The sequence below is a fragment of the Sinocyclocheilus grahami genome, unplaced genomic scaffold (assembly GCF_001515645.1).
Source record: "Sinocyclocheilus grahami isolate Dianchi unplaced genomic scaffold, SAMN03320097.WGS_v1.1 scaffold2257.1, whole genome shotgun sequence".
Classification (NCBI taxonomy): Eukaryota; Metazoa; Chordata; class Actinopteri; order Cypriniformes; family Cyprinidae; genus Sinocyclocheilus; species Sinocyclocheilus grahami.
This window is the reverse complement of record NW_015507436.1, coordinates 1,525-14,454: the sequence shown is the minus strand read 5'-3', so window position 1 is coordinate 14,454 and position 12,930 is coordinate 1,525.

Sequence of the window (12,930 nt, the reverse complement as noted above, 5' to 3'; positions counted from 1 at the left end):
ATGACATTTCTGAAATTGTTTTGTTCAAAAGAAATAATGGTAAAGTAAGAAATGAATATAAAACAGGAAATATACAAATACAGAAAACTACAGTTCAGTTTAAATAACAAATACAAAAACATTAAAATGGTCCAAGAACTGGTAACTTGAACAGGGTTCGCACAGATACGGCAAAATTAAATTCCAGGACTTTCAAGGACTTGCACTACTTTTTTGGTTTTCAAGGACTAAAATCAGATCTCACTTATCAATCGATATTGTTATTATCTTTCAAATTCTAATAAATAAACTAATAAAACAAAATGGTACAAATAAAGTGCAGCACATGCAAAGCATGCAATGACTGTGGCAACTTTAACATTTGAAAGGATACTATGGCAAAGTTATCGCTTTCCTTATTCAAACTGATTATTTTTAATGAATATATGATTGACCTGAAGAATGAAAGCTAGGCTATATCATACACTTGGAAAATTATGAGCTTTATCACACTCATAGACACTAGGGGTGTGACAATATACTTAGCTCACAATGTGAGACACAATGCAGATACTTGGTTCACAAGAACGAGACAGTGTTTTAATACTTTAAGAAATTTTCAAATGACAAAATATTTGTCTTTTAATCACAAAAAGTAAAACAATGCAGTTGTATTTTGAAATGTTTACTGTAACTAAACTAATCTAGGGCTGTAACTAATGATTATTTTGCTAATCAAGTAATCTACTGATTATTTTGACAAGTGAGTAATCTGATATTTTTTAGTAATCCAAATAGAACTAAGTGGGAAAAAATTGGCTCAAATAAAGTATCAAAACCAACAACTGTTAAATACATAATGTAATATGCCTATATTATAACAAATATCTGCAGAGGGCGCCAACGGCCTGGTGATGTTTCATGTGATTCAATGACGGCTAAATCCATGCAAAAGTCAAAAACTTTTATTTTGATGTATTCTCCTGTGTTGGGATAGATTTAAATGATTTACGTTACAAATCAAGTGAGTTTTCCCAGAAGAGAGTTGAACCCAAACTCACCGCATATACAGAGGAAGAGTTTAGCCTCTTTCACACATACAGTTTTACTTTTCCTGGTAAATTACCGTTAAGAGATCATGTGTGAACAGGACCTTTTCAAAAATACCAGTGACGTCATTATGGCATATGCCTGAGTTCTACGGATTTAACTCTAACTCAGTCTCAACCTCTTTTAGTTCTGCAACCTTTTCTTTGTATTGCTTCCTCAGAATATTAGACTTGGTGATTAGCTGGGCCATGAGTGTACCTTATTTACTGTCTGCTTCTTTTTCAAGGCTGTTTGTCACCTCAGCTACTACCATCTTCCTCTTTTTGAGCTGCTCAATGTGGTCCTCTGCAGCTTTTCTCTTTGTGCATTGCTCTCCTGCTTTCTCTTTTCCTGGTCCAGGTGTAGCCGATACTGAGATCTTGCAGAAGCTGCAGCTGCCAGGATCTCCTTCGTCAGAGGAACTTTTAGAACCCCCCCACAGACAGAGACATTGTCACATATCATCCTCTGAGCAACAACGGTGTCCTCCCGCATGTTATGGGCCTCTACCTCCTTGTTAATAGAAAAGCCCCTCTCCACTGTTGCTTGGCCATGGGAGAGGAGCAGAAGTTTCCTGCAGAAAGTCCAGAGCTCAGAGCTCTGGATGAAAACATCCAGCCTTGTCTTCATGGGTTGGAAAGAAGACAATGAATGATTTTGCCTCCAGAGACAAGAAGTTTCCAAACTGCTGGACAATTACATCACCTGTTGTAAAACAGATTAAGATAAAATAAATAACATAATGAATTATGAATCAGACAAACCTATCACTGCTAAATTGTGTGAAAACAAGCTTCAGGTAAATGTGACCGTGTACATTACCGTGTACATTCTGCTAGATCTCTGAAAACTTAAATACCAGCAGAGATGCCTCCTGGCAGCTGGTGGTCTTGTAGAAACCGATGAACAATTCACTTCTTTCTTTCCTGGCACAAGTTAGGGTCTGAGAACATGTTTTCTGGGTCCAAACATGCCATCTGCCTCACAACGGTGTACTTATCTTGAATTTTCTGGACGATGTTAGTCAATCAGGCCATGCAGTCCCTTCTAAACTCCAATACAATGAGCTCACCTACTCTGGAACTACTCTGGAGTTCCTAACAGGAAGAATTAATGAACGCAAATTCCTGTACCCTAACCGTTGTTTGATATTTGCCACAACACCTTTATGACTGCTTCTGCTCCTAAGCCGATGTCCACATTCTTTAGTTGTTTTCTTGTCAGTCGTGTCCAGTCTGACCATCTGCAGTGCAGTTATGTCATTAAGGATTTCTTCCTTGATGAACCTCTTTAGCAGGCTCTGAGAACATACAGTATATAGTACACATATACAGTACAATGTAAATAAGTCTTAATGTTATTGAATTCAAATGGAAACATCATATACTACTTCTGTGGCATGTTATTTATTACCTTCATGAGCATGACCAGGTCTTTGCTAATGAATGGCATGACAGGCTCATCCGTCTGATATTTAGTCAGAAAGGTGGAGAAGGTCCTGGAGATAGCCATTGGATTTCTACACGTGGGCAGGAATTAAACGCCCCTTTCTGCTGATTGGTCAGCCGAAGATCAAACCGTGCCGTCATCAGTTCTTCCGCAGTATCACGCAGCAGAATAATAGTCCTCCAGTGCTGCAGTTGTACGGATTCTTAAAACATTTATTGCAACTAAATTTAATCTTTTTTCATCAAACAAACAGGCTAATGAATAGCTCGACACAACTAATACCTGGGCAGAGTCTAGACAGGGCTTTCTTCTGTGTAGATATAAATTATATTCTTTGCATCAGCTGGGCATGGCAGGGTATGATATGACAGCTGTCATAGCCTACCCTGCTCACCCAGTAAGTCTGTTTGGTTAATTAATTCATTCATTCATTTCAAAATAAATATTTTAAACAAGACAAAAAGGAAGGAATAATAAATTGGCTTGGGGATATATAGGCCTATAATGTTCACGCAAGAACTGTCATTCTGACAGACAACCGGAGAACAACAGATATTAAATAGCCTAGTGTTAGAGTTTTATAATGTAGTCTTGTGTTTTATTAAAATTGATTATAATTGATATCTCAAAAGGATATGCACTTGTGCGCGGCGTGAGCTACTGCGCACTCGCCCTGCAACGCAAGATTTTCATAAAATATAATAACTTGCCATTTCGGTTTGTTTCTCACCAAACCCTCAGTATACCTCCAGAATGCTTGGAATATACTCCACGAGACGCATATGATTATTTTACGACAGATATGCATCCGCTTACAAGCAAAACCTAAAGTCACCATTCTCTGCCATTAAATTGGCAAGTGCGAGCAGGACATTTTTGTGTTAAGTAATACGCCTTTAGAACAACATTAAGGTGAGTAGTCACTCTAGTTCACACAGTTCCAATAAATTGCGATGGGTTAAATAAACTCAATAAGCAGACAGACGCGACTACAGTCAAGCGCAGACCAGTATTGAAGTGCACAGGAAATAAGCAGCAGTCATATTTAAAGCAGTTTAAATTAATATTGAGTACTGATTGATGTTCACTTGGATTTTTTTCCCCATCAAGGGGAAATAACTTAATACTCTGTCATTTATATTCGTATGGTAAAATGTATATTTTTAATTGTGTAACGTTACATTCAAAATAACTACAAAATGTCATGCCTTTGAAAAATAAAGAGAACAACAGAATGCGCTGCTTTAGCGCGTCTCGGTCTCCTTGAGCATCTTTCTGGCGCATGCCACAAACATGAACCACAGGGAATGCTCATCTTTTAAAAGGCTTCATTTAGATGATTTTACGTTAAATGCATCATATAAGTCACTTAAGCTGAATTCTCTTTTTTCAATTTTTGGAAAAAAAACTAAAAAAGGAACCGTTTTCTAATTTTTCTACTTTCAATATTAATCAAAAAACGAATGATCGAATGATACACGGATTTTTCTGCTGTCTCGGTCTTGAGCAGGAAGGCTTCACAAAAATGAACCGAAACCCTGCAAATATTATATTTCATCATGGGAATTACTTGCTGGCGTTTTGCAGCAAGCTTTGTGTGCGCTTTAACATGGAACTCTTCCGGCACTCGCTGCTGCTGGACACTAAACACCGTCCAAGCCACTCGTGACAGTCACGGTAGCACGATCTCGTGTTGTTTCCACCAGCGCGGCAAATCTTTGTCATCACCATAATAATTGATGGATATCTAAAATATAAAAATAACGAGGAAGCAAGCCTGATGCCTGGCCCGTGTCTGAGCTATGACGTGAAAATTGTCCCGAAGCCATAAATAAGTTGGGGCCGTTGGGCTCTATGGGCTCGGGCTGAAATGCACGGCTCTAAAGCGCAGCTTGTTGCATTTAAGCAGCAAAAATACACACAAAATGACACCAAAATGGACATCCTGGCCACAGTTAAATAAATGATAATATTCAGTGATGTGATATGTGAAATGTGGAGTAAGGTCTGGCGCAGTTGCAACTTGTACTTATTACTAAAACAAGAAAGCAAACGAGTAGCATTAATTGTCATTCATTTTAGTTAACATATGCTATGATAATTTGAACAGATTTTTATTCTTATTGTCAAATAATGGAACATTTAGGTTATGAATATTGTCTCAAAAGTCATGGAAAAGTCATGGAAATTTATTGGTAAAAATGTGTACGAACCCTGATCATTACAAATTGTTTGCTCAATATCTAGCCATATGTTTTCTGATGGGTTTGGGTGCAACCATTTGTATATCTGCTGAAGCTTATTAGCCAGAGAGTAGAAGTAGAAATGTGGTGCTTCCAATCCTCCTTGTGTGGTTTCTGTAGAGTAGATAGTTTAATTCTTGGGGTCTTATTTTTCCAGTGAAATTTGGTAATGATTGAGTCTAAAGATTTAAACCAGGTGAGGGTGAGTTGTGTTTGGATCATTGAGAATAAATAGTTTAGTTTAGGGAGTATAGTCATTTTAATTACTGATATTCTGCCCATAATGGATAGTGGTAAGTTCATCCAGCGTTGAAGATGATCATTTATTGTTTTGAGTAATGGGGTGAAATTAAGACTAACCAGCTCTGACAGCCTGGGGGAAATATTAATGCCTAAATATGTGATGTGACTGGTGCATATGTCATCTGCGTAAAGACTGATTTTGTGCTGTATGTTTAATGTTTAAACTCCTTTAATGTAGCTGCTTTGGTGGATGGCTGCTGCTAACAGTTCAACAAAAATGGTGAATAATGAGGGAGAGAGTGGGCATCCATGTCTAGTCCCCCGGTTCAGTGTGAAGTTACGTGATGTTAGTCCATTTGTGATGACAGTGGCTGAAGGTGATGTATATAGAATTTTAATCCAATTAATGAATGACTCCCCAAAACTAAACCTCTCAAATGTGGAAAACAGGAATTTCCAGTTGACCCTATCAAATGCTTTTTCTGCGTCTAGAGTGGCTATGATGGTTTTTGCTTTTTGAATTGAAGAGTGATACATTAAGTTGAATAGTCTGCGTGTATTTGTGGATGCTAGTCTACCTTTAATGAAACCGGTTTGATCTGGGTGTGTTATAGATGATGTGACCTTTTCTATACTATGGGCTAATACTTTGGCGATGATTTTAATGTCAGCATTGATCAGAGAAATGGGACGGTAGCTTGATGGTAATTTTGGATCTTTATTGGGTTTGAGAAGTTGAGAAATTGTGGCCGTATTCATATTAGCTGGGAGTTTTCATTTTTGTTGTGACATTCTAATGAAGAGTGGTGATAAAGTGGACCAAAAGTGTTTGTAAAACTCAGCGGGGAATCCATCAGGGCCTGGTGCTTTATTATTAGGCATGAGTTGCAGTGTTGTAAGAAGTTCAAGTTGTGTGATGGGTGATTCTAGGCTGGTTCTTTGGTGTTCATTCAGCTTTGGCAGATTTATACTGTTCAGAAATGAGTTTATGTCATTTTGATTTGGGTCTTTTTCTGATGAGTATAATTTGATATAGAAATGTTGAAAATTTTTGTTAATTTCTTCAAGTGAGTTGGTGGATTTTCCTGCTGGGTCTGTAATAACTGAAATTGTTGCTTTTTCCTTGTTTCGTTTGATTTGATTTGCCAAATATTTACCAGATTTATTACTATGATGAAATTCTTCTTGTCTGAGCCTATGAATCAGGAATTGAGTATGTTTGTTGATTATTGCATTTCATTTGAATTTGTATTCTCTTAATTTGTTTTGTGTTACTTTTGTTGGGTTATTTATATTGATGTCTTGAAGTTGTTTGATTTTCTGTTCCAATTCAGTTTCTTTTTTTGTAAACCGAGTATGAGACTATTTTTCCTCTTAGTACTACTTTTCCTGTTTCCCACAGACGAGAAGGAGATGGTCCAGGGGTGTCATTCATTTCTAGAAAGAATGCCCACTCTCTTTTAAAATAATTGTCCAAATCTGGGTCTTTCAGAAGAGATATGTTAAAATGCCATCTGGTAGCAGGTTTATGAGGTTCACTTCTATTCCATACTTATACTTCTATTACTGGAGCATGGTCACTAATGACAATTGGATGGATCTTTGATCGGAAATATTTGATATGATAGAATTACTGGTGAGAAAGAAATCAATATGGGAATATGAGTAATGGACTGGTGAGAAAAACGAGCATTCTTTAGCATTTGGGTGTTGTAATCGCCAACTATCGCCAAGACCAAAATCACTCATGAACTGTTTTATGGTTTCTGCAGATTGCCAAATGTGTTTATTACTTGAACTAGATCTATCTATTGCTGGGCTGAGAACTGTATTGAAATCACCTGCTATTATGACTGCACAATTAGAAAGATTTGAGATGGAGGAAAATAAGTTTTGAAAATAAGATGGGTCGTCTGTGTTTGGGCCATATAGATTTCCAGTTGTAACTGGGCTATTATCGATTGAAATGTTTATGATAATAAAATGTCCCTCTGGGTCTATAATAAGACTAATATATTGATACTAACACCCAAAAAACTTTAATTTTGATTTCATGGGGAAAGTTTCAGAATTTAGATTTTTAAGTCGAATACACATAATGGCATGTGGTGGACTAAGCATGTTCATTGTTGCATGTACTTATGATTTTATTTTCACCACCTGTGAACTCGTGAAGAGCTCATAAAAGGCACTTTATATCCTCGTTGCTCCACGTTTGCCCTCTGCTAATTTTGTTCTGGATACACCGCTCGTTCCGTGTCATCAATTCATGTCACATCTTGTCATTACATAATGTTTTTGGTTAGTTTAGAAGTATTTTACGGTGGCCGAGAAGTGCAAAGCAGATCACAATTCTGAAAACAAAATAACAAATTACAAACGCAAATGCAAGTCTAAAAAACAAAATAACAATTCAGAAAGCACAACAACAATTCAGAAAACATTATAACAAGTCAGAAAACACAATGACAAATCTGAAAACAAAATAACAATTCAGAAAACACAATGACAAATCTGAAAACAAAATAACAATTCAGAAAACACAATGACAAATCTGAAAACAAAATAACAATTCAGAAAACACAATGACAAATCTGAAAACAAAATAACAAGTCAGAAAACACAACGACAAATCGGACAAACCGGAAGAGGTAGGTATAGTTTGAGACAGCACCATTGGTTTGGGATTACTCACCGCTGACTGGACGTCTGTCAATCAACTTATACAGAGAAGAACCAGCCGAAGAACAGCAGAGTCGTGGTAGAAAGTTCGGAGATGGTATTAAAGTACCTCAGTTTAAATGTATTGTATGAATTGCCCTTACTATGGAATAAAAAATATGGGGTGTATATTTAAATTTAGTTAAAAGTGGCTGTATATCATCAGCTCCAGTGGCGTGTGCCCTTGGCTTTTTGACGCGATCGACCCGGGGTTCGATCCCACCTTATGCCAAATTTTATTTTCTCATTTCTTATGTTATGTGCAGGAAAAAAACACGAACTTCTGCGGAGAGTAATGTTCGCATAGTAGGTGGCGGTAATGCACCTTAACGTTGGATGCCACCCGCCATAAAACATGAAGAAGAAGAAGAAGAAGAGTAATGTTAGCGCCGCGCTGTCAGTTCGGTGGCGCTAGTAAACACGTCCTCTCTGCGCTGTCGAGTCGGTCGCGCCGCTCGGTCCACGAACAAGTGAACACTTTAATACCGCACAATTTCGTCCCACATTTGGGTTGTTTGGCTTCCCATAGGGGAATGATCATGCGCGCGCAAGGGCTTGTATTGCACGCAGAGGACGTCAAGCATGTGCGAGGGTTTGAAATGAGCTTGCGGGCTCCCGTTTCCTTGCGTGTAAATCTGTTTTCCTCTTGTGGAAGTGATTTACCATGCGCGACAGCATCAGTGGTGCGCTCGGTTATTAATGGCATAGAATTGCCGCCATACTTTACGAATTGGCAGAAGGCGGGTGAAAAATTCAGAGAACACGAGAAATCAAATTTTCATTTGGAAGCGGTAAATAAAATGGCCGCATTGAATAGCACGCCCATAAATGCTCTGCTCTCGGACTTGATAGCAAAAGAACAAAACACTGCCAGGACTGTTTTGGAGCTGGCCTTTAGGTCGCTTAAATTTTTAACTCGAGAGGGTCTGCCTGTGAGAGGCCGGTCTCATCGTGATGGCGTATTTTGGCAGCTTATGCTTGAATGTATGCATTCGTCAACAGCAGCTTGTGAATGGCTGCTTAAGAGAGACAATTGGATGTCTGACACAATACAGAATGAAATCTAGAACGTCTTGCACATGCTGTTCAGCGTGAAATTGTCTCTCGGGCTGCGAGCTGTCCATACTATGGTCTTACTCCCGATGGGATTACGGACATACGCTCAGATGAGCAATTCTCCTGTCACCTGTATTACGTTGACACAAGCCTCGTACTGCAAAGTGAATTCTTAGGGTTTTATAACGTACCAGACACTACATCTGAAACGTTATTTTCCTGTGTGAAAGACGTGTTTTTGAGTTTAAATCTCCCTTTGGAAAAACTGCAAGGGTATTGTTTTGATGGCGCACATAATATGTCTGGTCGTCTTGCTGGGGTGCAAGCACGTCTTAAAAACATTTGTCCCGGCTCTTTATTTGTGCATTGCTGCAACCATTCCCTAGATCTGGCGCTGCAGGAACTCGTGTGGGAGGTGCGTTTGGTAGCTAATGCATTGCACTTTGTTCAGAACATTGCAACAGTTATCAGAGAGTCAGCAAAGCGCAAAAACATTTTTGAGTCATTCTTCGGCGAGCAGGATGTCACAAACATACTCAGGCTGTGTCCTACAAGGTGGTGTATCAGAGCTAATGCAATATCAAGAATAATTCATGCCTACTGCCCTGTTTTGCAAACTTTAGATAAACTTCAGCAGGACCGCAGTGTTCGTGGTGAAACGTGGGCAAAAATATCGGGGCTTCTAAAGCAAGCCAGAAAAGGCAGAAAATTCTGTGTTGCGAGGCACTTTTTAGCCCTTGTGAGGCTGTGGCAAAAGCCCTTCAGAGTGAGCAAGCAAGTGCTGCTGGGGCACTGGAGTGTGTAAAGACGCTAAAAGGACGCATTCATGCACTAAGAGATGAAAACTTTGTGGAAGAGATTATGACCAGAACAAAAGCATGTGCAACTGCAAACAATCTCAAAATGCCTGGCCCCAGCAGAAAAAATACAACACCATCTCGTTTTCGCAACTCAACAGCTGCTGAGGATGTTTTATCTGAAAACGGTGAAGCACTGTGGAGACGCGAATTTTATGAAGCACTGGACATTGTGAGGTCGGAAATTGAACGTAGATTTGATCAGAGCGGTGTAGCGAATTTAGCTCACAACAGGAAATATGAATAATTAACCATAACTAGTTATGATTAATTATGAATATTTTAGATCCGCTGTAGATATTTAGCTGACCTCTCAGGGTCAACTGTCTTGTCAATTCTAAGAACGTTAATTTCCTGGTTAAGGGAAATAACTTTCTTACTGTACAATTCTACAAAAGTTTGTAGCGTAAATCTGCATGATTAGTGACTCCGGTTATGAGCAAACAATGAACACGTCAAGTGTGATACAAGTAAGGTTTCTCACATCTTCATCTTAGCATCTGACTGAACCACCGACTGGGGCGGGTCACATGAAGTGTGGCCTTTAAAGCCTGCAGAGATTCACGCCTCTCAAGATGGGCTTGCCCAATGGGGAAGTCCGGAATCTCAAGTGGGAGTTCTGCGTTTTTATGGCCCTTTGTTTCTAAGCATGGTATTTTGCATATGTAATTCGCTTGGGTGTTGATGCACAAATTAGTAAAGATTCTTAGAACATCAATATGTTGCATAGGTATCAGCATGTAATATGCACTCTCAGTTAGATCATCCGAAGATGAATTCATAGAGACCAAACATGATATAGGTGAGGTTATATTATATATATAACTAGTGGTCTATCATAACATGCATAAAACAGCATACACTACAACAGACAATATACAAGAACAGTAATGGTATACACAATGACCTGAAGGATATGTGTATTCAATCAAAGAAAGGTTTTCCTATGAATTAATTAGAGAACAGTCCATTTCTCTGGGCATTATGTGTCTTTCTTATGAGGAAAATGAGGGAGTTTATCTGCCCGCATTCCTTTAGGCAATAAAACCAGTGATATCAGCATTGGTTACCATGGAACCAGAGGCCTGTTCTGCCTTTCTGAGGTGTTAGGTGCATTTCGGGGGAAGGGTTCATAGACCCTCGTAATTAGCCCTTTGGTTAGGTGAGGGGGCGTTAGATATTATTTGTTAAATATAACAAAAAGTTGTGTGTCTGATTGGTCCAAATGCTACAGCGGGATGACAACTGCTTCACGGAAGGAAGAGATACTTTTGGATGCTGTGAAGGGGAAAATGATCACAGAGAATGACCTCGACTCTTTGCTGCTGCCTAGCAACATTGACGTTGCTGCCCTGCATCTGCAGCTGAAGATGCTGAGTGGTCTCACAAAACTCGAAAAGTTTTGTACTATTCACAAAGTTGGTCATTTTTTGTCAAAACTGCATTCGCAAACTATGGAACTCTTCAAGGAGGTGGAAAAGCTTGTCCAGTTATGCTTATGTTTACCTGTGTCAACCACTTCTTCAGAGAGATAATTTTCAGCACTTCGTCGTCTCAAAATGTGACTTCGAAATACTGTTTCTCAGAGTTCTTACTCATCTGGCATTGCTTCATGTTCACGGAGACATTTTGGACAGCGTAAACATTCAAGACATGGTGAAAGAATTCGTCCGCTCCTCTGCTGAGCGCAAATCCACATTCGGGGTTATTTAAGATAGGCATTTTTCATTTTTATTCTTATTTATTTTAATTTCACTGTGCAGGTCATTTTATTGTAAACGACAATGGAAACAACAGCCCAATGACATTTCTTTAAAGGCTTAATTTATTTACCGTACACCCGTGCATTGTATTATGACTGCAAACAGTAGGCTATGATAATTTAAAAAATGTGATATGCAGTTAAATTTCCCATTATGTATGCCATAAACGAGTGTTTATATCGACATGCTTGTAGTGCTTTGTGGAGTTGTCAAATGTATGAGGTACCCCAAATGTATGAGGTACAAAATGTGTGGGGTCCCCCCCCCCCCTTCAACCAACATGGACACACACAGCACCCCCAACCGAAAACATCTTCCCGCGCCCCTGGTTTGTACTGAAAAAACTAATTCACTTAAAAAATACGAATAAAGTGACATTTATTTCACATTACATTTATTTAGTTACATTAGTCCACACAACAAGAACATCATTCAACATTATGTAACATTTAATTTCTTTACCATAAGCTTTTAATAAAAGCTTTTACTTCACTACAACTGTTAAACCTACAAATCTCAATCCTTTTTACCATCTTTTGCATCATTACTCTTTCTGATAATTGTCTTTCCATTTTGATTTGATCCCTCAGGGACTAGATGATGGGTAGGTTCAGAGTGAGTGTTGGTTTAGTCATCATGTGCAGGACTCAACGAAGACTAAAAAATTCACAATGAGAATACAAATATTGTTTATCCTCAACAGCATTTCTACCTAATTTTAATGTGGTTATTTGCGTGTTTATGACCTACAATAAATGCGTATGTATGTATAGGGAAAGCAGTCAAGGAAAGGCCTTCTCCCTCTCAGACCTCATTAGGGCCCTTGGGATATAAAGTATCCAATTTTTTAATCCAGGATCTCTCTATCCTTAATCTATCTTTTAGATCCCAAAAAGGACTTGTCTGCAAGACTGTGGCTCTGAGAGAGAGGAGGACATGGAACAAAAAGTGTTGTACTACATATCTACGTTTTTCAATCTTATGAATTATATTATGGGTATGTTGATAGATTCTTTTTCTAAACTAATTTTTAGTTTGTCCCACGTATTGTCTGTTGCATTTTATGCAAAAAATTAAATACATACAGTTTGAAGTATCCGGTGAAGTGTTTGGATCGGTCTTGAAAATCTGCTTACTGGTACGACTCTTCACCCATTTCAGTGGTACATAATATCTACAAGTTCCCTTTTTGGTTTTGATGTCACGTAATTTCTGTACTTTGCTCTGGTGAAGTTAAAATTAGTGAAGTTCTGTTTATTGTTTCTATAATAATCCTCCCTCATGCATGTTACAATTACCAAACATGATAATCAATAAATAAACCACACTCTCAACTAATAGAACACACATTTGTTCATTTTATTAAAAAAAAAAATACATTTAATAACAGGCAAAGAAAACATTTGATTCATACAAAAACACTATAACAGTTTATGCAAACAACAATACACTATTTGTAATATATATACAGGCATACATAAAAAATACATAAAAAGTTCAATCCTCCCTGGGGCCAAGTGAAGGAAATCT